Raw genomic sequence first — 25,951 nt, forward strand, 5'->3', positions numbered from 1 at the left:
ACTTTCCCCCACTTTCTGTCTGGGGGACCACCACCTCAAGGTTTTGGAGTGATCTCTGTTGCTCTGGGGGGTCTGTTTTGCTCTTTGCTCTTCCTTAGGCCACTGTTGCCCATTATTTCTTCCTATAAAGGTTGAATGATTAAGGGCCTTGAAAACTGTAAGCATACTTGCCCCTTTACTGTCAAACTTCTTGAAATATTTGTCCACACTCGCTGTATTCAAGTTGTTACTTCCTGTTCACTTCTCAACCCAGTGTAATACGGCTTCTGCCCCCAAACTTATTACTGAAGCTGTTTGCATCAAGGTTGCCAATTACTGCCCTGGTGCTACATTTGATAGATGTGCCTCCGTTGTCAACCTAATTCCTTGTAGACTTTGATATTTAGACACTTCTTCTACTAGAAATAAATCTTCCCCTCAGCTTCTGTGACCCTTCTTTATCTCACAGGCTACTTCATCATATTGTTCTTTTTAGGCTCCTTTCTCCTGCCTTTTAAAAAGTGTGTCTGTTCTTCAGAGTCCTGAGTCTTCTTGTCTCCTCCCTCTATGCCCTCCCGTAAGCAACCTCATCAATTTCCATGGCTTTCCTTACCACCTCTATGTCCACGACCACCAGCTCTGATTCTCCAGCCCCATTCATCACCTGAGCTCTCAAGATGCGCTTATCTAGCTGCCTCTTGAATATTCCACATACACATCGACTTCAACCTGCCTGGGACTGAAATTACAAAAATGCAAACAAATACTCCTTTCTCTCTCTTTTTTTTCTTAGCGAATGGTACCACTGATCATCCAGTTACTCAAGCCTGAAACAAAGATACCAGTCTTGACTTCTCTTTCTTCTTTATTCTCTAATCAATATCAAGGTTGTCAATTCTACTTTTGAAATATTTCTTAAATTCCACCACTTTTTCCATCCTTTCTGCACTATTATGGTTCAACCCACGATGATATCTCCCATCGATTTCTGCAGCAGTCTCTAAACGGGTTCCCTGCCTCCATGCTGGCCCCTCTCGAATCTGTTCTACAGGCTGCAGCAAAATTCCTCTTTCTAAGCATGCAAATGTAATCACATGGCTTCCCAACTCTCCTGTTCATGTGTCTCCACACTGCCCTCGACATTAATTCTAATCTCTCTCACATGGTTTAAAGGGCTCTTTAACGATCAAGCCTGCTCACCGCTGAAGCTCCATCTTTTGCTACCCACCCATTCCTTCTGCGGTGCTTCTCTAAGTTCCCAGACTGTGTCAATTCTCTACCTGTGGACTCCGGCCATCCCCATGAACCTGCTCCTCTCTAATCAGCCTCTCCTCTCTGCTTATGATCTCTGCACCCTCCCCCCTGCAATGTATTCATCCAACATACTTTTTGAACAATAACTATGCACCAGGCATCGTTCCCCATGCTTAGACCACAGCAGGGAGCAAAGCGGGCACATCACTGAGTTCACGAAGCTCAGAGTCCACTGGACACTCAGAGAAACCAACTTAGGCCATTGCAGTCCTTTGAAATAAGAGCGGACACCGGGAGCTCCAAGAGCCCCGATGAGGGCATCTCACTCAGGCTGGGAGCAGGAAGCTTCCTAAGGGCGGTGTTATTTAGAGTGTTAGACCTGAGACAACATAGAAAGGTGAGAAGCCAGGGAGTTTGTGAAAGACCTCAAAATGCAAATCTTTCTTACATCTTCTGCCTTTTCTTCTCCCTTCTCACTCCTCTAACTCTTGTCCCTCTCCACATCCCACTACCTCCATTGTTTAAATAAACACTTTTTTCCTTCACTTGTGGCATCCGTTTTTCATGCAGACATTCCCAGCTCTTCAGCAAACCCACCAGCTCCCTTTCTTCAAGTCTCTCCTCAAGGCGAAAATGAGGAAGCCTCATCCCTTTATTGAAGCCCCATCATCCATCTCTTGGACAAAGCTATCAGCTAACTTATAGCTAACGAAGGGCATGCCCAGATGTTCTCTTTTTATCCTTCTGCTGTACACATTTTTCCAATCGTCCATTTGTCTGATCATATTTCCTAATTGTCTACAATGTCAAATTGTCTATAAGAAATGGGCAACCCATGATCTCCCCTCCAAAATAATACAGCACAGATCAGGTTAAGAAGCCTTCTCTCAGAGCCTTGAGATTCCTGTCAGACCTCAGGCTCACCACAATAGCCTGGTGGTAAGCTTTCTAGACTTTCTTGAGTGATAGTTATACCTCACACACAGGAAAAATTAATGATCAGCTAACCCCACAAATCTCTCAACCTTCTACTTTTAAAGGGTCATATCATATCATGTTAAAAAGAATTAGGCCCCTTAGGGGTTGTCATTTTACATAGTCCCTCCATTCAAGAATGGTTCCCATTTTAAATCTAAAATATGGCACAAACGAACGTATCTACAAAACAGAAACAGACTCATAGACATAGAGAACAGACTGTGGGCAAGTGGTGGGCAGGAGGGAGAGGGATGGACTGGGAGTTTGGTGTTGGTAGATGCAAACTATTACAGATAGAATGGATAAACAACCAGGTCCTACTGTATAGCACAGGGAACTATATCCAATCTCCTGTGATAAACCATAATGGAAAAGAATATAAAAAAAGAATGTCTATGTGTGTATAACTGAGTCACTTTGCTGTACAGCAGTAATTAACACAGCATTGTAAATCAACTATGCTCCAATAAAAATATACATATAAAAAAGAATGGTTCCCATTTTAAAAGATTTTAATAAGATGAGAAATATACTAGGATAAATTTGCAGTCTCCCCACCTCCCACCCTCTCCCAGGGTGAAGAAGAGGGTGGCCTTACCTGTGATTGGTCAGTGGCTGCAGGTGACTCTGCCTTGCATCAGGAATGTCATTGTTTTCCTCACTCACTACAGCCTGAAGATGTGGCAACAGGCTGGTGCTGATATATAGAAGGAAGCTAATCATTTCTTTCTTTTGTTGGAACATTTTCCTACCCATTTGCAAATAATCTTCCCTTTCCTTTAACAGCTTCTCTCTGAAGACACCAACAATAGCACTTGCATGAGAAGAGCTGCGGTCGGAGCCCAGGAGGAGACAACGGAAGGCTGGGACCAGGGGTCTGGGCTAGAGGTCAGTGTCCACTGGCTTCTGGCTAACTGGCTACCAGTCTCTCCAAAGGGAGCTCTTAACAGAGGCAGATGGAGACTTCCATTTAATTCCATGTGGTATAAAAAAATGTAATTGTTTCACCCATAAAGGCAGTCATGTTTCTATAACAATGGCTTCATTCAGGGCTGTCGAGAGTCATGATTGCCAGTTCTTTTGGGGACTTTATGAGCAATCATTTTCTAGGTCTGAAGCAAAAGAAGAATCAGAACACAAGGCTCTCTTTTTCCATTTTTGTTTTCAAAATATAAAAAGAGACATCACCTGAGTGCTTTAATCATGAGCACCTTTGTGATGACACTGGAAGCGGGGGGTGCTCTATGCATCTCTGACCTGTAAAGTCTTAGCACTTTAATCACTTCTGATGCCCTTTCACAGAGAAATTAACAGGTCAATAAAGACAAGTCATAGAAGGGGCAGGTAATAAACCAAGATGTGGATACTGTTACACACCATATGGCAACTCTTGATAATACAGAATGGCTGGAAATTTCAAGAAAAGACTCATCCATTCTGAGAGAGATTCTATGTTTATTGTTCTCTAACATTTCCAGTATACATTTGGAAATTTAAGAGCAGAGCTGCCATATATGGGATCTGATCAGAGGGGTGAGTAGGGCTGAAATCAGACAGGTTCCTTGGCCAGCAAGCCTTGCACCCTGACTCCCTCTAATTCATATATATGGGCTAGTGGAAGCTCTGTTTCAGGGAGTAGATAATAGAAAATTAACAAATAATCTAAATATTCAATAGTAAGATTCTGGTTGAAAAATAAATATAAAATCATTGGGACTTCCCTGGTGGCGCAGTGGTTAAGAATCTGCCTGCCAATGCAGGGGACATGGGTTCGATCCCTGGTCTGGGAAGATCCCACATGCCACGGAGCAGCTAAGCCCGTGCGCCACAACTACTGAGCCCATGCGCTACAACTACTGAAGCCCACGTGCCTAGAGCCCGTGCTCCACAACAAGAGAAGCTACTGCAATGAGAAGCCAACACACCACAACGCTCGCAGCAACTAGAGAAAGCCTGCTTGCAGCAATGAAGACCCAACACAACCACAAATAAATTTTAAAAAATCATTAAACAAAATCATTAAAGCAATGGTATATATGAATATAACTACATGGAAAAGCAGGTTAAAAATAGAATATAATATATAACCCCATTTTTGTGAAAGAAATATATGTAAATACACAGAAATACAAACATATACTATATATGTGTATATGTATACAGTCATAAAGTCTATGTATTTATCTATTCAGGAAGAAAAATTGGAAGACACACCAAAATGTTGACTGCAGTTGTCTTCATCTGGTAAGTTTTTGCGAGACATGAATTTTTTCTTCTGCTGAAGAAAGTGTACTAACTCTGTGTGTGTGTGTGTGTGTGTGTGTGTGTGTGTGTGTGTGAGAGAGAGAGAGAGAGAGAGAAAGATGGTTATTTTTTATGTGATTAAAAAAAGTTAAAACCCCAAATAATGGATTGGGGCTTAAAAAATAACAACTAATAATATCAATAGTTACTTTAAAAGAGATAATTGTGAACTAGAAACCTGAAATAGTGTTTAAAACTACCTGGGCAAGTTGAAAAGAAAGTCTAAATGGTCTGAGGACAAAGTATTATTGACTGTTTGATTTGTCAGTTTTCCAACTGTAATAACTGTGGCTTTATGACAACATTTTCATAAGCCATAAATAGCTGTTAAAGTGAATGATCAGTTTAGAAAGGTAATTATAAAGTAATTCCACCTCTGATATTGATTGTGTTCAACAATTCCATTCAGAAGAGTAATATTATATTCCCTTTAAGCCATTTGTTACTACAACATTCAAAGAGATATAGTGTATAAAGGAATTATATATTTTGGACTCTGCATTAGTTTTATTAGGAAAATGGGGGAAAAGAGGTGTGTTTAGATGTGGCTTCCTTTCCCTGACTTCTCCCTTTGGAAGAATTGCATTCTGGTTAATCCCTGAGGTAAGAGTCTGAGGCTAATATTTATCAACACATATTAGAGTGTCTACCAGGCATCACATTGGTACATTTAACATTCACACCAACCCTGTAAGATAGGTATTTACCATTTAAGAGACCAAGGCTCAGAGGAATTTCCTAACTTCCCCATGGTCACACAGCCAGTAAGGTGGTGGTCCCAAGATTCATACTCAAGACTTTCTGACACCAAAGACTCTGCTCTTTCCAATTAGGCCACAGTTATAACAGCCCATGGTGATAGATTGCATTGTTTTTTAATATTATTCAATCTCCCCTTTTCTGTAAGAAGATTATACATCCTGCCCCATCACCTTTGGTCCTGGTTGTATGGCCTGCTTTGGCCATTGGAGTGTGAGCAGATGTGATGAACACTACATACTTTAAGAGGCATCATGGGCTTTTGTGATCTCACTTGCTCTTTTCCCTCTGTCATATGAATGTCCCAAATATGGAAGCTCCTTCAATATGGGTCCCAGAATGTGAAGACTCGTGGAGCAGAGCTGAGCAGGGTCTCAGCAGCTGCCAACACAAAGCCGCCAAAATGTGAACAAACGTGCGTTCGTTTTCTATTGTTGCAAACAAATTACCACAAACTTAGCACCTTAAAACCACAATGTATCATCTCACAGCTTCTGTAGGTCAGATGTGTGGGCATGGGGCTATCGGATACCGTGCTCAGCGTCTCACTGGGCTGAGATCAAGATGTCAGCTGCTGTCCTCACTGGGGTTTGGAGTTCTCTTCCGAGCTCACTGGTCATTGACAGAACTTATTTCCTTGTGGTTGTAGGACTGAGGTCCTCTTTTCTTGCTGGCTGTGGGCCAGGGGGTGCTCTCAGTTCCTAGGGGCTGTTCTCAGGTCTTTTCAGTGTGTCATCTTTCATCCTCAAGCCAGTAATGGCACTCTGAATCTCCCTCCTGTCAAGTCTCTGACCAGAAGACACTGCTTTTAAAGGGTTCATGGAATTAGGTTAGTTCCACCCAGATAATCTCCTTATCTTCAAGTCAGCTGATTCATAAAGAGGAGGTCCCAAGGAAGCCAGCAGGGCCAGAGCCTGTGCAGCTGCCAGCTCCGTAAGGGGGTCTGGTGTGGTGCTCCTGGGGACCCTGGATGGTGTGGGAAGGAGCTGGGCAGGAAGGGCCAGCGTCAGGACAGAGGAACACGCAGGGGCTGGACCTGGAGGGCGGGGAGCCCAGCACAATCTGCAAAATCCCTTTTCCATGTAAGGTAACACAATCACAGGAGTAACACCAAGGGATGGAGACCATGGGGGCCTTCTTAGAATTCTGCATAGCACAAAGAGAAAACTGTGTGGAAAGCCACAGAGACTTTGGAAGATTGATTTTTACTGCACCAAAACTGACTAATGCAGCTGGCTCCCTGAAATTGTATGTCTGTGTATATAGAAAAAGGCACATGTATGGACACCAAGGGGGGAAAGCAGCGGCGGGTGGTGGCAGTGGTGTGCTGAATTGGGCGATTGGGATTGACATGTATACACTGATGTGTATAAAATGATGACTAATAAAAAAAAAGATGTTAAAAAACAAATTAAAAAATAAAGAAAAGGGCACAATTCATAACGGGCAGTTCAATGAATTTTCACAAAATGACCACACCTGTACAACCACCACCCAGATTAAACAAATAAACTAAAACAAACAAATAGACAAAACGCAGAAAATTATTAACAACACAGAAACCCCTTTCCATTTCCCAGCCCCTAAGATAACCACGATCCTATCTTCTAACACCATAGATTATTTTTGCCTGCTTTTGAAATCTTACAAATGGGTTCTGATTGCCTTCTATTAATACTGTATCTATGAATTTCACTCCTTTTTTGCATGCAGTTTTAGTTCCCTTCCTGTATAATATTCCATTATGTGGATATTCCACAGTTTTCCATTCTACTGTTGTTGATAGGCATTTGGTTAGTCCCCCCTCCTTCCTTCCTTCCTTTTTTCTTTCTTTCTTGCTTTTCTTTCTCTCTCTTTCTTTCAGATGCCTTTATATCTTCGATCTAACCTTCCCTCTCCCTAAAAAGGAGGGAACCCAATTTCCTAACGTCAATAACTTTCAAAGTTAATGTTTAAGAAACCCTCTCTGAAAGATTATTTGGAAAATCCCAACGAATGGACTCAGACCAAGAATGTAGGGAACGGAAGGAGGGGTAAAAAACAAGATATGATTTCATACCCTTGGCTTATCTCAGGGCAGAAACTGCTTGGACGAGACCAAGGTCATTTCAGCCATCACTCTGAGTGGAGCCGCACAGTGTAGTGGGAAATGGAGTAGGCCTGAGGCACCATTTAGGGCTCTGAATTGGTTCCTTCTTCTAGCTGATAACATTGGCAAGTCACTACCTCTCTGAGCTTCATTCCCTCCATCTGTCATGGAGGCAGTGGTAACCTTCCATTGAGATGTTTGGTTCCTTCTAACACTTCTACCCCTTATTTGGAAAGCAACAACACATTTTGCCCCAGCCCCAGTGCACCATCTGTTCTCTGGTCTTCTCTGCCTTGCTTGTGCCCCAGAAAACTGGCCTCTGTAGACTGCATCACCTGGTTCTCTTATTGATTTGCTTCGAACCGGCTTCAGCCAATGGAAGGCACTGGCAAGACATTGGAGGGAAAGCAGGGAAAGAGGTTGGATTATTCCCCTGCACACACACAGCTCCCTCCCTGCCTCACTGTTGTTCAGGGGTAGCTGCATTCCTCCCAGGCCACAGCTCTAGTGACCACTTGTCTCCAGACACCTTTGTCCCTCTTCTACTTTTTTTAAAAATTAAAAAAAAAATTTTTTTTAAGATGTGCCACATATTTTATTTTATTTTTAATTAATTTTTATTGGAGTATAGTTGATTTATGATGTTAGTGTTAGTTTCTGCTGTACAGAAAAGTGAATCAGTTATACATATACATATATCCACTCTTTTTTAGATTCTTTTCCCATACAGGTCATTACAGAGTATTGGGTAGAGTTCCCTGTGCTATACAGTAGGTCCTTATTAGTTATCTATTTTATATAGTAGTGTGTATATGTCAATCCCAGTCTCCCAATTTATCCCTCCCCCTTCTTCCCCACACCCAGTAACCATAAGATTGTTTACTACATCTGTGACTCTATTTCTGTTTTGTAAATAAGTTCATTTGTACCATTGTTTTAGATTCCACATATAAGTGATATCACGTGATATTTGTCTTTCTCTGTCTGACTTACTTCACTCAGTATGACAATCTCTAGGTCCATCCATGTTGCTGCAAATGGCATTATTTAATTCTTTTTAATGGTCGAGTAATATTCCACTGTATATACATACCACATCTTCTTTATCCATTCCTCTTTCGACGGACATTTAGGTTGCTTCCATGTCCTGGCTAATGTAAATAGTGCTGCAGTGAACATTGGGGTGCGTGTATCTTTTCAAATTATGGTTTTCTCTGTATATATGCCCAGGAGTGGGATTGCTGGATCATATGGTAGCTCTATTTTTATTTTTTTAGTCCCTCTTCTACTTTAAACTTAAAGGTGATCATTATTTCTCATTCATTGGTAATCCACCATCCCTTGTTTTCTCAACCCAGTCCCTATCTCTGTAAATAGTCTCTTTATTACACTGTCTTCAGGCTTAAGCCATTTGAAGTGGATCAGCCTTTCCTGCAATGCCCCTGATACTAGAGGAGGGAGCCTAATCATATTGTCAAACATGATGGGGAACCGGAAACAGTATCAAAAGCTGGAGGCCTACTATGGAGAACAGTATGGAGGTTCCTTACAAAACTAAAAGTAGAACTACCATATGACCCAGCAATCCCACTACTGGGCATATACCCTGAGAAAACCATAATTTAAAAAGAGTCATGTACCAAAATGTTCATTGCAGCTCTATTTACAATAGCCAGGACATGGAAGCAACCTAAGTGCCCATCATCGGATGAATGGATAAAGATGATGTGGCACATATATACAATGGAATATTACTCAGCCATAAAAAGACATGAAATTGAGTTATTTGTAGTGAGGTGGATGGACCTAGAGTCTGTCATACAGAGTGAAGTAAGTCAGAAAGAGAAAAACAAATACCATATGCTAACACATATGTATGGAATCTAAAAAAATAAAAAGAAATGGCTCTGATGAACCTAAGGGCAGGAAAGGAATAAAGACGCAGACCTAGAGAACGGACTTGAGGACACGGGGAGGGGGAAGGGTAAGCTGGGACGAAGTGAGAGAGTGGCATGGACATATATACACTACCAAGTGTAAAACAGATAGCTAGTGGGAAGCAGCCACATAGCACAGGGAGATCAGCTCAGTGATTTGTGACCACCTAGAGGGGTGGGATAGGGAGGGTGGGAGGGAGAGGCAAGAGGGAGGAGATATGGGGATATATGTATATGTATAGCTGATTCACTTTGTTAAAAAGCAGAAACTAACACACCATTGTAAAGCAATTATACTCCAATAAAGATGTTAAAAAAGAAAAGAAAAGAAAAAAGCTGGAGGCCAAAGAAAACCATGGATTTAAAGAACCAGAGAGATGAGATGGAGAAATGATGAATCATAGTAGAGTCATGTGAGCAGTTTCTCTGCTAAGTTCTTTACATGCATGGCATTTAAACTTCACAATAACCCTATGAGTTAATATAATTACCTAATCTAGAGGTGAGGAAACTATGCCTTAGAGTGGTTAAGTAATTTGTTGAGATCACTCTTTAGTAACTGACAGAGCTAAGATTTGAATCCAGGACCTTTTACCTCCCAAACCCCTGCTCTTAACTAGAACAGAAACTTACTTTCTATTGCAGAAACAAGAGCTGTGGTTGACTGCTAGCTTACATACTTTCAAGACTTAGCATGTGGCATGGCTATGTCTCAAAGACCCATATGGGACAGATAATTTGGAGATATTTAGCAAGTTTATATGAGTTTGGATGAATACAGAGTTGGAAGGTCACGATGGGAGCAGCTGGCATCTCTTCTCTGCGTCACTTTCCGCTCTCAAAGCTTTGGCAACTCCCCATTGACCCCCAAATAAAATCCAACCTCCTTTTCCTGTCCTTTAGGGTTCTCTGCAATCATACTATAGCTTCCCTTTGGGGATTATCTCCCACCCATCACACACTCAACTTGCTCTGATCAACCTGACTTGTTCTTTGTGGTTCACTTGTTTTTTCATGAAGTTGCCTTCTCTCTATTTTTCTCCTTTGAAATCCTCTTAAGCCTTTCTGTCCCACTTCAAAGCTACTTCCTCCAGACAGATCTTTTCTTATCACCTCCGCCACAAGTTACCACCCCTCCCTCTTCTGAACATTGACAGCTTTGTTTACACTACTTTCTCTGCTCATATCATATGCTGCTTGGACTTCTAGTTGCCTACATTCATCTATCTTAGACGTTAGGAGCTTAGAGGATGGGGAACACAAAGATGAGGAAAACAAAACCCCTGCCCCCAGGGTGGTAAGAACACAAAGAACTGTAAATACCAATGCCTCTGTATATTTGGGGACTTTACTTTAGGCAACTGATAAGAATGGGGCATGTAAAAGAGTAAATGTTCACATATAGTTGAGGGGATCCGGGAGGGTTTCTTGGATAAAAAGACATTTGTATGTACCTGGAACTCTGGCTGGGCTGTCCACCATCATAAGTCCGGGTAGGGCATTCTTTGGAGAGACAGAAACCTAAGACAGCTTCAAAAATGTTGCTTTCATTGAGCATCCCAGTATCTCTGGTAATTAATGAAACTAGTAATAGTGTCTATCGTTTACTGAGTACTTAACACACGCCAGACATTGTGTTAAGTGCTGTTTGTACCTTATTTTATCTAATTCTCGTAAGAGCCTCCCCATTTTACAAATGAGAAAACCAAGGCTTAAAGAGTTTTGGTAATTTGTCCAAAGTGGCCCACGTAGTCAGTGGCAGAGCTGAAACTTATATCTATATCTAACTGATTAGAAAGTCCAGAAGATGAAATATGAGGCCACATCGCCTTTCTTGTTACAACTTGATATAATATATATTCCTTCTTTATGCATCTACCACCAATATTCCAGAGAAAATTCAAACCCTCAAAGAGGTATATGGAGCCAACATAACCCTCACGTAATATTTATAAACTGACAAATTTTAAGGAATCTAGTTATTTACAATGGATGTCTGAGAGTTCTTTTTAAAAATAATATTTCAAAACAACGTTCCATTTATCTTCTATTATATTGGTGCCTTAAAATTATGCCTCTTTAATCTTAGGTACAAAACAAATTCCAAAATGTCTTTTAGTGATATAGGTTTTCTCTTGAAATATTTTCTAAAAATAAAATATGGTCCCACAGTAATTATGTTAATCACCATTCAAATCATGGTCTCTATTTAAATTCAAAACTGTACCTAGTGACTTAAAAAAAAAAATGGTCTTTGATATTTTTATCAGGATAAAAAAATGTCCCAGTGCCTCCCAAATTTACAAATGACATTATAGGATATGGGCGAAATTTACCAAAAACAATGAGCTTCCATTTTCCAGATGCTCGAGCAATGAGCATTAACATTGGAGTTTCCTGGGCACAAGTTATAAACTAGTACAAGCTGAAAAGAAAATGTCAGTATTTTTTGTTTCTTCTCATAAAACCTTTTTTTCCCAGATGTTATGAAATGTTTCTGTGCCCAGTGTGGGAACAGTGATGAATTTTCATATTAACAAAATACGACCGTGCATCAAGATGTTGACAATTATGTGACGTATAGTCTTCAACCCCAGGATGAATTGATGAGGCAGTCACCACATTGCAGTGTTAACAAAAGAGCACTGACGTAAGGTCAGCTTGAGGACAGATTGCTAGCAAAATCTCCTAAAAAAGTGAGAGAGAGAGAGAGAGAGGGAGGCTTCCAGGGGTAGATTATTTTCTTCCAATAGGCAGAAGGATGGCAGGTGTTCACAAGTGTGGTACCACCAATTAGGGTGCTCTTTCTCGGGCCTCTTGGTGGATGCCTTGCTTTGGTGCAGAGAAGCAGCTCTGGAGAACTACAGGAAATGTTAGCTTTAGTAGAGACCGCAGTGCTAAAGATTTGGGGGAAAAAAGTCACATCTGAAAGACATAAAGTTTGGAATTGTCTGGGCTTTGGTTCTGTTAGAGCTAAAAGTAGCCGGAAACGAAAGGGCAATGGAAAATGGAGTCCTTGCAGTTTTATCCAATCGCTATTGGATGCCTGCATCAACATATGGACTTTTGGGCAATTAACAGTTTTTCAGATCATATATTCTTGTAAGAAATGTAGAGGGCTGAAAACATCTCCCAGAATTACCACAATAGCCTATTGTTAGACTTGACAGAAATTCGACCATAAAATGGGCAAAAGTTTGATTTGTTTAAACTATTTTTCACTCCCTAGAAAATACCACCAGCATCATGAACATCAGTGTTCTGATAAATATAATGTATCTCACGGAACAAGACTTAGGGTGACCAACTATCCTGGCTTTTCTGGGACTGAGGAGTTTCCCCTGGATATGTGACTTTCAGTGCCTCTGAAACCACCACTAGCCTGGGGTAGTACCAGGCAAACATAGATGGTTGGTCAGCCAACAATAAGATCAAATGTTTCACTTTCTGTCTGATATGCCAAATTGATATGCAATTTAAAAGTGCTAAGAAAAACAAAAAACGGCTCTTTTATTTTTAAGCCACTAACTTCTATTCCATTTTTTATATTACAGATTTGTTGGAAAACTAAATGATTTTTTTTAGAAATAAAATAATGCAATAAAATATTACCTTCTTTTATAAACTGAAGATTTTTTTTCATAGCTTATAAGGAGTGATTCAGTCATTTCATTACTTTAAAGCACGTGAAAGCTTTTGCTTTAAACATAGAACAAATAAATAAACCAACCCCAAAACACGAAATGCTATGACTCCTGAAAACTAATACACTGAAAGAGAAGATACAGGGATATGGGCAAGAGCTATTGCATTGGTGATGCCCATGATTCTGACTAGGGCTTTGTCCTGTGATGTGTTGAAAAGAAGGCCTCAAAGAAGCTGAGAAGCAGCGTTGTATTTGGGGATACAGCAGGTAGCTGCACATATGGATTGATGAAAGGAAATGATGGGAAGGGTTGAGCTGCTCAATGCCACTTCCTCATGCTTGGGCCTCCTTGACAGAGGACAAGCTGCAACTGAAGTGGGAAGAATAGGGGGATAGAACCTAGAAATGCACACCAAGACCTGAAGATCATCCTTTTTTTTGTTTGTACTTAAGAGCAGGGCTTCAGGCAATTCTATTTATTGCATTAGAATTTAATAATAGCTGAATGGTTTTAAAAATACATTTCAGAAGGAACATTGCACGTTTGTGATTCATGCTAATTTAAAATATAAGGTGTTCTATTTTCATTCCTTGCTTTTATATTGTGCTAATTGTACCTAAATGGAAAATGTTTATCTTTTATCAAATGAATGGAGCTGGATACAAAGCAAGATGGCAATCGTGGTTTCGATTTCTTTTAAAGGGCATATTTTACATACACCAAGAAAAATTAAGTAAATTAAATGTTATTAGTGTAAGTTATTTCCAGGTTGGAAAAATAGCAAATTTTAATTTTATTTTGTATTATTTCCAAATTCTCTAAAATGAATGTGCATTATTTTTAGAGTAGAACTAATAGTCTTTCAGTAAACATTCTTCTTCAAGAAAAATGAAACATTTTGATTACTTTCATTTTCTCTATTAGAGAAAGTGATAAATTAATAAGCATTTCTTGACTATTGCATACAAATAAAGAAGAAGGCATGATCAATACCCTCAAAAAGTGTAAAATATATCAGGAAAGGCAGACTGAACCTGAAAAAAGAAAATCATAAATATTAGGTTGTGATAATAAAAGTCAACGTTATTCAAGGTCATTCATTAAAAAAGCAATTTTAGTATTATTTTGTGCTGTGTACTACATCATACATATAATGGAAAAAAAATCACTGATTATTAGAATCTGCCTGCATTTTAGAGTACAAAATACGTTCCAGAAAGTGCCCCCTTGCAAAAGCTTTATACATAATTTCCCAAAACAGCATTTAGTCTAAAATAACCCAATTTGCCCCAAACATCGATGAATGCTCACCCTATCCGTAATGACTTACAACTCTCCATTTGTCATTCATCTCACTAATAGGTGTCTGTGTTGAATCTCCTCATTTATAGAGTCAATGGAAAACCAAACCAAATGTAAAAGGAGAAGAGTTTGCAGAACTTTAAAATCATCTTTGGATTCTAATTGGATCTACTTTGATTACAATTCTTATCATCTGAGTCAGTCATTTTCATTTTGAGCCGAGATAGATCACCCATAATGTGATACTTCTCTTTATTCATCTGTAAAATGGAAATAAAGCTGATCACATAGAATGAAGGTGATGCTATATCTTCCACTTGCTGAGAAAAATTACCTTCTCTAAAAAAGTCTTTGTGGGAAAATTAACATCAAAACAATTATAATGATTGGCCACTAAGTTTTTAAAGGATAAGATAGTCTTTTTTTTCTCCTCACCCAAATAAATGGAAACATTAAAAACAAGAGACTGTTCCCTAATTAGAAGAACCGAAAATAGTTTTTCACCTTCCCTGAGAAATCAAGCTTGTTATTGTTACTATGCCAACAGGTTGTCAGTTGAAGACTAGAGTTTCTCTGGTCTGCCTGATTATTGAGCAGAAGGAAATAGAACATTTTATTAGTATTATTTTTATTTTAAAATAAAAAATCAATGCCTTTATGCTCTCGAATGGTTGGAATACAGGTACAGTAATAAGAACTACACTGCAAAACAAATTTGGTCACTAAATAAGGGAGCTAGGCTCAAGGCACATAGTATGCCATCTGTGACCTGCTGGTAGCTGGGCAGTGATCTCTTGGTTGTCCTGACTGGACTCTGAGTCCCTTCACTTGGCCTTGTTGCCCTCTCCCTGGTGGGAAATACTGGGTCAGTAATAACGTGTGGATGAAAATCCATTCCCTCACCGATCAACAAGTACTTATTGAGTGCATACTACATACCAGGTACTATCTCAGTACCTGACACAGTGTTTGAATAAATGGACAAAATTACTACCTGGACTCACATTCTTGTGGCGGAAACAGGCCAAAACCAAACAGGTTAAACCCATAAATAATATCAGATAGTAATAGCAGCTATGAAGAAATATAAAGCATATTAAGTATTAGGAAGATTTTTTTTTTTTTTTTTTGGTGGTACGCGGACTTCTCACCGCTGTGGCCTCTCCCGTTGCAGAGCACAGGCTCCAGACGCGCAGGCTCAGCGGCCACGGCTCACGGGCCCAGCCGCTCCACGGCACGTGGGATCTTCCAGGACCGGGGCACGAACCCGTGTCCCCTGCATCGGCAGGCGGACTCTCAACCACTGCGCCACCAGGGAAGCCCTAGGAAGATTTTTGAAAGAAGAGGGAAATCCTGAAAAACTAAAAGCTTCAAGAAAACCATAATATTTTAATTTACCTATAACTAGGCCTGATAGATGTAGATTACATATGCATATACCAGTACATCAGCCATTTTCTTTAAATGAATATAGATTGAATAGGACCCTCTATGTGTCAGGTACTCAGATCATTGCTGGGAAAAGTGAGACATGGACTCAGATCTAGAGCTTAAAATATTCAAGGCCCTAATACTGCTAATGGTATCCCCAAATTTGAGACCTCCAATTCTTTTAGGACTCTATATTTTGTCCCTCTCTTGAGTAAATTCCTTAAAGTTTTCCAAGTATGCTTTATTGCTCTAAAAAATGCCTTTGGGATATTTTCATGTAGTTTCTTACAGAAAAAAGAAGGTTCAACTTTTCACTGTCTAGCTTACCATTTTACATAGAAAGTTCTTTTGTGGAACTCACGACTTTGGGAGGTAGTAATGGAAGAAGATATAAGTGAATTTTGAAAGAATTTGAACGGTTTTATGAATGGCAGATCCATTCCTAGCAACTAAGAAAACCCGAAAGATTTGGAGTGTGCATTCTTCTAAGGAGCCTATAAAACAGAGGTTGCACTGCGGGATGAAGAGAATTGGGAACGGCATACAGTTAGGAAGGAAAACCAAGCCCTCCCTTCCCTGCTGAGGTTATGCTGGCAATAGATGACAGAGCTGCAGGAACACTGGACCACCCACTGTGTCAATTCCTGTGTTCTTTTCTGACTGTATTTATTCTTTATTGTCTCATAAAGAACCTTGCACTGACTTGGCGACTTTGCTGGACAACACGTGGGTGTTATATTTTTTTGCGGCCATAAAACAACTGCAGCGATTGCGGTAAGCGCACTTAATCTGCTTTTTTTCATGATCAACGTTGGGCATGGATTATAATTGTTTGCTTTCTTTACCTGGATTGAAGATCATATTCTGCAAATAATTCTAAGGTGCTTTATAAATTCTGTATACAGCCAAATAGAAATGTTTGTTTTACAACAATAGCCAGGATTGAGCAAAACAGGGTGTTCACACCGAACTCTTGGGAAATCCTGATTGTAGAAACTTGTGCAGATACATTTCTAAGGGTTACAAGCTGTTCCCTTCCTCCTCTAAAGTTTTTTGTTTGTTTGTTTGGGTTTTTTGTTTGTTTTGTTTTGTTTCAAGTACTTGTTAATCTTCAGACCATCAGGGTCATGTCCTATTGTCCTGGAGTTAATCTTGCTATCCCAGATTGGAACACGACTGTATTGTGTGAGGTGCCTTTGAGGAAGAACCTCATCAAGCTGAAGAGTTGACAGAGTTGAGACCTACAGCATTTCTGATGAAACCTTAGGGAAAAACTATTCACATAGGAGCTTGTCGGGCTCTGAGCCCTGTGCCCAGACCTCTCTTTTCCACTCGCAATCCTCCACGTACCCCCATTAATTCTCTTCACACAGAGGCATTGTGGTCCTTTCCAATTCAGAGAACACTGCAATAGGAGAACCATTAGCACGAGTTCTGGGTGGTGGAACATGGTGTTTCAGCCCATTTCTTCTGACAGTACGGCCTGTACCGAGGCGGGCAGTGGCAGTCCTTTGGAAGATCCTGCCAGTTGGTTAATTAGTGGCAGAACCCACATGTGCACAGGGGATATTATGACATTTTCCCTCTGAAAGATTATTTCTATTCACATTCTAAATTCTGAAACATTGAAGTCAAAATGTTAATAAGCTAATGAGCCTGACTATCATTTTTTTTCAGATTTGGAAACTGATTTTATTATATTGTAGAATTAACACATTCTCCTTTTCCTTCTACATTAATTAACTTATTTTGAAATGTACAGACTGTGGAGATTGTGTAAGCTGTAATTTACACCATCTCAGCATTGCCCTGGGCTTGCTTCAGGTTTACAGCATCCGATCTGCCTCTCAAGTTTTCTTTGTTTTCCTTAATTTCCAGCCATGCCTGGATATGGGCTCTTCTGCCTTTCTTTTTTATTTATTCACTTCCACAATCCAGACCAAGGCTCAGCTGTTTCCTTTAGCTGCAATTTAGTCCTCAGAAGAGCAAGGCTCTACGTTGACTTTTGAAATACTTGTCCACCTTCAGTACTTCACCAGTTTATATTATTTTGGTCAGGTCATCATGACATACTGCATCATTTCTTAAGTTGTTTTCTTACATCCCTGCCTGTAAATCTATTTGATTAGATATAAGTGGCAGAGTCACTTTGGCCTTACATTTGAATAAAATCTGCTCTCTCGCAAGCTGTGTGTGTGTGTCTGTGTGTGTGTGGTGAAGGCTGGTGGTGGGGTGATGGGGTGAAGAAGAAAAGCTGGGGAGAAAACATTCTTATGCCTGTGGTATCAGCAGCTTCTCCCAATCCAAGGAAGCATTTGAAATACACCCTCAACACCCTTGCCCTTCGATTCCTGAAAGACTCTGGAATCGAGTTGGGCAATCTCCCGTTGAGAGAGATTGCCGGAAAATAGGGAGGTTCCCCAGAAATTGCTTACAGAGCAGCCTGGGTTTCTCTCCAAATGTAGGCAGTCTTGGGCTGATTGGCAAAAAAAAGTAAAGAGATTTCTGGAAGTAGGAATTTGCTCTGGTAATGCCCCACACCTGTCCAGGCTGGTTTTTATTTTATTTTAAATTTCAGGCTATTCAAAATGGTTAATTTTTCAAAACTCCTCTGGAACCTGTATCATGTGGGGAGGAGGGAGATAATGGGCGAGAGAGGGATGATATAGACGTTCAAATATGATTGATTGAAAATGTATGGAAGTGAGCAGGTCAAGCTCTTTCTTTTCATTGATGGTGAATGATCTGTACACAGTGGGCACTCAGAAAACATTTAATTTAAAAATATTTAATGTTTATCGCTTACCAAAAAAACTTTTGGTGGGGATAAAAATATATATAAGCTAAAATGTTTTAAAGTAACTTCCAGAACTCTGTAAAGCAACCATCAGGCAGAGGTGGACTAACCAGCACTCAGCAAGACCCAAGCAAGGGATGGAATGAGGAAGACAGGAAAATCCTGCTTAGCACGTTCTTCAGGGGCCACTGCCTGGGCAGTGAACTGGCATCTCCCATGTTCCACCCTCATTCGGTTTCATGACCCCAGGCTTTGAAGGGTCACCTTGAAAAATGATCTCAGCCCCAGATGCCATGGTCACTGACCTGGCATGACCTCTCCCACATCTGTGTAGGCCGCTGAGCTGAGGAAGTTTTCACACTCCCGGATCCCAGTAACTCTGTGGGTGCCCCTGTCCTGGTTAGGATCTTCTCATAGGCTCTTGTCCTTGCTGACCCACGCCTAACAGGAAGCATGAAATCGGGCAGAAGCTATTTGCCTCTGTACGCAGCAGATGAGGTCTGGAGTTAGTCTTGCAGATGTAGACAAGAGATCCAGAAATCTGGGGGTAATCACTATGTGACCTGTGCCATACCAGGCCCTTCTGTATGTCTGCGTTTATGCCTTGGACTTCCATTGACCATGGAAGTGCCTGATGTCCCTCCTTACCCTGAGCTCGGCTGGCTAGCTGGGACACACCACCCTGCCTCACTTTTTTTTTTTTTAATTTTTTTTTATTTTTTGCGGTACGCGGGGCTCTCACTGTCGTGGCCTCTCCTGTTGCGGAGCACAGGCTCCGGACGCGCAGGCTCAGCGGCCATGGCTCACGGGCCCAGCCGCTCCGCGGCATGTGGGATCTTCCCGGACCGGGGCACGAACCCGTGTCCCCTGCATCGGCAGGCGGACTCTCAACCACTGCGCTGCCAGGGAAGCCCCTGGCTCACTTTTACTCAGCCCTGTTGCGTTGTCTCCAGTCTTTCAACAGACTGATCACATGGCTCCACTATGAATGCATGGGTCCCACTTCCCGGAGTCCTGCTTCGCATTGTTCTGGTGCTCCTGTGGGTACCTACCTAGGCCGGACTAGAACTTGGCGTGGCCACACTCACTTTTGACTGCATATTCGGGCTATTGGCTATTTTCTGGGAGGTCAGAGCCATAGCTGGGTCAGTTTTCAGGATTGTAGTTCTTGTTTCCTCTTCTTGTCTACTGGCATTTGCCACCGAGGTCCCAGCATACATTCATGCATCTGTGTGCAGGGTAAGAGCACACGCCCTTCTTTTCTGCCTGTTAGAGCTGTTATCTGACACATTGTCCAGCCCTCATGCTGCCCCGAGCTGGCTGTAGTACTCGCCAGTCCTCTCCAAGCAGGCTGTTCCCGTGGTCCTGATGCTCCTACTTCCTCTCCTGTAACTAGTTATGTCCTGGAGGGACAGAAGGTCCTTTCAAGTCATTATTGTTCTTAGTGATTCTTTTACTTTACCAGTCAGCATCCTGGTTTATTCCATCATCTTCACATAACCAGGTGAATCTGGCGAAGCTGCATCGATTTATTGTGTTCAGTAAATGTTTGTTGCCAAGATTTGCCCAATTATGGTGTGCCTTGTAAGTTGTGCTCTCTCTAAGAAACTCAATGAAAATGAACTGAGCTAAGACAAACAAATTGGGTGATAGTAAATGGCTTTAAAATGGGTTTATGAAAAATATCAACAGAGAGTTCCTTTATATAGTTTTCTGGCGCATTCCTAACTACTGACAGAGATAGAGAGACAGAGAAACAGTGTCAAGAACATTACTGATAGACAGTTAAGCAGACAGAAAGGCAAAGTATATTTAAATCAATAGGGCTTGATTTCCGAAGTTTTATTCAGTCACAGTTAGTCAGTAAGAGCAGATTAAAGAAAAGCTACATTAGAGACTAATTTGTGTATCACAGATGAAAATTTCTATATTCTCCTTAAACCTCCAACTCCATGTCCTCTTAACGCTGGAATAAAAGTAAGCCACTGTCAATCTCATCCTCCATTTCTTTTTTTTTTTAATTAAAATAAAAAAAATAGAAGTATAGTTTTTTACAATATTATATTAATTTCAGATATACAGCATAGTGATTCAGTATTTTTACAGCTCATACTCCATTAAAAGTTATTACAAGATAACAGCTGTAATTCCCTGTGCTATATCCTCATTGCTTGTCTATCTTATATATAATAGTTAGTGTTTCTTAATCCCCTACCCCTAATTTGCCACTCCCCACTTCCCTCTCCCATTTGGTAAGCATTTAGTTTGCTTTCTACATCTCTGAGACTGTTTCTGTTTTGCACATACATTTATTTGTATTATTTTTAGATTCCATATGTAAGCGATATCACACAGTATTATATACACTGACTCCTCAGCCTTTTTCTCTGGGATGCAGTGTGGTGAAAAGGGGGGATGAATATGGGTTTGGGGCCTAAAAGTCTGTATGTGTCACTTGTTAGCAGAATGGCATATAACTAGATAAATTACTTATCTAGGCATAAAATAAATAGATAAGCTGTTGAAGGCATCTGTAAAATGAGGACTACCATGTATCATTGGGACCTTTTAATGACCAAATGATGAAATTTCTGTAACAGAACTTGCAGGGTGTCCAGCTCAACACATAGCAGTTTCTTATCCCTTCTTTCCTCCCTTTTCCTAGTTTCTCCCAAAGGAAGGGAAGAGCATCTCCAAGGCTGTCAAGCCTCTTGTGCTGACCTATTGCCCCAGCTCTCCCACCCACAGTGGGCTCCCTCACACATCTGCTCCCATCCCCCATTATAAAGCATGCTATCTCCCTCTCCCCAGGTACTTTCTCTTCTGCCTTTGATGGGTTCTTGAAAATAAATTCTACCTATATTTTTTTCTTAATTTCTGATGATTTTCTTCTTTTCAAAACCAATATACTAAAATGAGTGGTGTGTTTTCACCACCAATTTTCTCACTACATGTCATCTCCTTAATTCTTAATGGCTTGCACAGACTTTTAAGTCCCTCTAGAAGGAAATTTCCAGAGTCTGGAATGCTGTCCTTCTGGCTTGGTGGGATTACGAGTAACTTTGAAGTGTCATCCATGCTCATCAGATGATAGGAGTGTTTTTGCATGTATAAAGCGTTAAATACATTAGAAGTATTGTACTGAACAGGCTGCCTTGGAGAATAAAAGAAGATACAAGGAATTCAGGTCATAAAATTTGAAAATTATGTAATCTTACATTTTCATCAGCACTAAAAAATTGTATTTTTGAAGCAGGATATAATCTCTAAATTGGCCAATATAATATCCTATAGGAAATGAACTTTAGATATATATGAACAAGAAAGACAGAAGGAAAGAAAGAGAGAAAGAAGGAAAAAACAAAGGAAGGAAGAAAGCGAATTGTGCTAGTGTCCCTTTAAGAAACATCTGTTATTATTTTGACCCATTTTGTATAGACTGAAACCTTTCCAGAAGCATCATACATTATACATTTGGTAAATTACAGCACTTTTACCTAATTGCTCCTTTAGGAGCTAATGACCCCATTTGCTGCTTTGTCTAAGACACCTGATGCAATCAACACAGAAAGGGTGTGCTCAGTCTCCTACACTGCCTAGAAAATTTGCATTTAGTTCAAAATTAAGTGCAATTTCAAAGTGTCTTTTTTTAAAAAAATCTAATCAATCTAGTACACTGTAGGCATTGCTGAAACAACACATTCGCTAAAATTTGGGAAGGTGACTTTGGTGAATGGATTTTTATCTTTAAATAGACTCAGCTTGCTGTATATGCAAAATGACTACTTGTGCAGAATCAACCATGGAAATTCACTGAACATGCCCTTTGCTCTCATAACATTGAAAATCACAGCTTAACCTGAAGGACCTCATTTAGTTAAGAAATCAGTGTGTGATTTATACAGGTACCATGTAGAAACCTTATCATGGGTCTATGCCCAGCGTGCTTTTCTGTTATAATTATTATTTGTAGAGGTCGATTTGTGGTTTGGATTGTCTTTTATTTTTGAATGAATACTTGATTTCTTGGCCAATAAAAGTGTAAGCATCGTATAGTTTAAAAATAACTGTCTGTAAAAAGATGAATAGTATAGTTCAAAACTATTTCTCTATTCACAGAATCTGAGAATTGTAGAGCTGGCAGAGACCTAAAAAAATAATATATTCCAATGCCCTTATTAGACAAGCATGCAAACAGAGGCCCATGAGAGACCAAGTGACTTGCCAAGGTCTGTTTCTCCCTGCAAACTTGTGACCAAATTAGGATAAGAACCTAGTTTATGAGATACTTGTTTCCACGGAAAATACACACTTATGAAGGGACTTCTAAAGAATTTAAAAATCACTTTATCCAACTCATGATAATATAATGCATAAGTAAACAGACTTATGTTGGAAAACCATTATTCTAATTAGCTGGTGTTTTTGTATATATAGAGTATCCTTTTCCAACTGAATTTTGTATTGTCACATTTCTTTTAAGTGAAAATGAGTAATTCAGTAATTCTTGTCATCTGGAGTCTCAGAGACTAAGGATTTAATTAGTTCCACTGATAGAAAAAAAATGTCTTAGGCAAGTGTGGTGTATGAAAATTATAATGAGAAAGTTTACCCACATACTATAATCACCTACAAGTATTCGCCATTTATATATAAATACAGCCAGGGGATTGCTAGTTTTGCTAATTACAGACAATATTTATCTATTCATTATAAGATATTATCTACTAGTTTAACCTAGCTTTGGTGCTTATTTATAACTGAAAATAATGAAAGTGGTAGAGTTGAATATAGACTATATTTTAATTCTAACTTTTCACTCACATCAGTCTGTATTACAGTATACAGTGTTTTATAGTATAACAACTCAGAGGATTTGCTTATGGTGATATTTCTCTGAAATGTGTTTTCTTGCTGCATATTTTTAGTCTACTTTTTCCTTCTATAATAATCAAAGCCAGGGAGTATTGAAAAACCAGACCTTTGGGTTAACACACATGGGTAGCTGACACCATCAGTCTTAACACAGGTGCCTCTCTAAAGGGCTTCAATAAAATCGCAAGTTACAAAAAAAAAAAAAGAAAGAAAGAAATCCCGGGGCCAGGTTGGGTACTGGCAGTCCAACAACAGGAAAGCAGAAGACCATTTAAAAGTAGACTAGGGCTTCCCTGGTGGCGCAGTGGTTGGGAGTCCGCCTGCCGATGCAGGGGACGCGGGTTCGTGCCCCGGTCCGGGAAGATCCCACATGCCGCGGAGCGGCTGGGCCCACGAGCCATGGCCGCTGAGCCTGCGCGTCCGGAGGCTGTGCTCCACAACGGGAGAGGCCACAACAGTGAGAGGCCCGCGTACCGCAAAAAAAAAAAAAAAAAAAAAAAAAAGGTAGACTAGATCCTATAAACCAAGATGAATTGGGGAAGATAGAATGATCAAATGACAAATTAGGGGCCAATGAGAGATCAGAGGGAGCTGAGAGGCAGGTAAAGGCGAGGATGGTTTCTGAGCCTATTTACAAACACTGAACTCTAATTGCCACGGACTCTCCAGGAATAACTGACCTGCTCTTGCTGAGCTGGGATAGGTCTGCCACCACACACCAGCTAGACCACCGCCTTGTCTCCTAGTTTTGGGTTCACCATGTGTCAAAAACATTAATAAACATCTGCTGTGTGTATACGTGTGCAAAGTATTGAGACCACAAAGAGGAATTAGACCAAGTTATAGCTCTTCAGTAGTTCAATCTAGTGGCGGGCAAAGGAAACTCATATATACTGAAAACTACCATGCGCCAGCCGTGGTGGAAGGATTTTGTCAATACATACACCATCTGTGATGGGTTGAATTGTGATCTCCGAAAAGATTTGCTGAAGTCCTTATCCCAGTACCTCAGAATGTGACCATATTAGGAAATAGGGTTGTTGCAGATGTCATTAGGTACTGGAGTAGGGTGGGCCATTAATCCAATATGACTGGTGTTTGCATAAGAAGAGGAGAAAAGACACAGAGACACAGGAAGATCCCAATGTATAGACACAGGCAGAGATTATAGAGGGATGCATCTATATGCCAAAAACACCAAGGATTGCTGGCTGTCACCAGAAGCCAAGAGAGTCATGGAGGAAACAGACTGTCCCTCAGAACCTTCAGAAGGAACCAACTCGGCAGACACCTTGATTTTTGAGCTAGCCTTCAGACTGTGAACAGTTATTTGAAGCCACCTAGTTTGTGGTACCTTTTGACAGCAGCCCTCAGAAACTAATATACCTTCTAATTTAATCCTTATAAGAATTTACGTGGTAAGTAGTATTAGCCCCACTTAGAAACTAGATTTTTTTTTATAACTACCCTTATTTCAAAAGAAATAGCTTTGAGATTAGATAGAACTGAATTCACATACTGGTCTGCCACTAACTAGCTAGAAAAACTTGGACAAATGGTTTAAAATTTCCTAAGCCTACATTTGCCCTTATGTAAAATGGAGATCATCCTACTGGGGTTCATACTTCCTTCTTTACACTGGCCGCCAGGAAGCTAAAAACCAAATTTGTAGCCCAAGTATACAGGATCCCAGACATGCTATTTTGTGTGTTTAAAAATCTTTTGGTACCATGTAAACTTTTATTAAGCTGCTGTACATTTTTGAGGGGGTAAATTAAGTTAAACATAAAGATAATTTTAGATAAGGCTGATGCCCAAAGAATATCACTCGTAAATCACATGACAGGATTGATAACATTCCACCAGCGTCTACGTGAGTGGCCTCCAAAGCAGGGTTCTCCACCCCATGAGATGAGATGATCCATTCAGGTGAAGGAAAAAAATGTTAGAGCTAGTATGAGCAAAAAAAGAAAGGGAAAAAGCGCTCCTAATATTTACTAAATTTGACAATCATATCTCACTTAGTCCACATCAGGGAAGTCAAGTATGAGACAGCCGGAGGGGAGTGGGAGTTCACGGCTGACTGCAGTGCACAAACTTGTTCTTCCGTGAAGGCGTGCTGAAAAATGGTGCACCTGAGATGTGCCTACTTAACTGAAGTTCCAAATCACATTGTTTAGCATGAACTAAGCTTACCCTCACAAAACGGACACATAGCTTAAAAAGAAGCCTGCAAACAAATGGTAGATAGAAGATAATACGCAAATGCAAGTGAACGTGAAAAGTGGAGGACAGACACTCCTTCCTACCCATAGAACAAAAAGCTCTTTTTCAGCTTCATTGTGCAATGACAACAATGATGATTACTTATATATAACAAGAAGTTAGCCCCTGAAATTCGAAATCATCAGTAAGTTATTTGAAAGGTGAATTATATCAACTATCATGAATGAGCCCTAAGTATATACTGTGCTTTGATATTTTGTGTACAGTTTGTGTACAAAAATGTTTTGCTTGAAAATAGTAGTGTACAATTATAAAAAGTTTGACGATCAATTGCCTTAACAATGAGTATATACTCGTCAACACCCTCTTCCTA

The 25,951-nt window shown here is 40.2% G+C and overlaps 1 protein-coding gene across 3 annotated transcripts in view; it reads left to right on the plus strand.

The window, feature by feature from the left end:
- LMNTD1 (lamin tail domain containing 1) overlaps positions 1-25,951 on the plus strand; it is a 442,400-nt gene that overhangs the window by 296,934 nt on the left and 119,515 nt on the right. For 2 of the 3 annotated variants that reach the window (XM_060305881.2, XM_060305878.1), the window contains exons 7-9: positions 2,998-3,099; positions 4,404-4,455; positions 16,370-16,454. The gene's annotated coding sequence lies outside the window, so the exon portion shown is untranslated. The remainder of the gene's footprint in view (positions 1-2,997; positions 3,100-4,403; positions 4,456-16,369; positions 16,455-25,951) is intronic. The other variant, XM_060305879.1, reaches the window with a different exon arrangement.

This window comes from Globicephala melas, chromosome 10 (genome assembly GCF_963455315.2).
Source record: "Globicephala melas chromosome 10, mGloMel1.2, whole genome shotgun sequence".
NCBI classification, from domain to species: Eukaryota; Metazoa; Chordata; class Mammalia; order Artiodactyla; family Delphinidae; genus Globicephala; species Globicephala melas.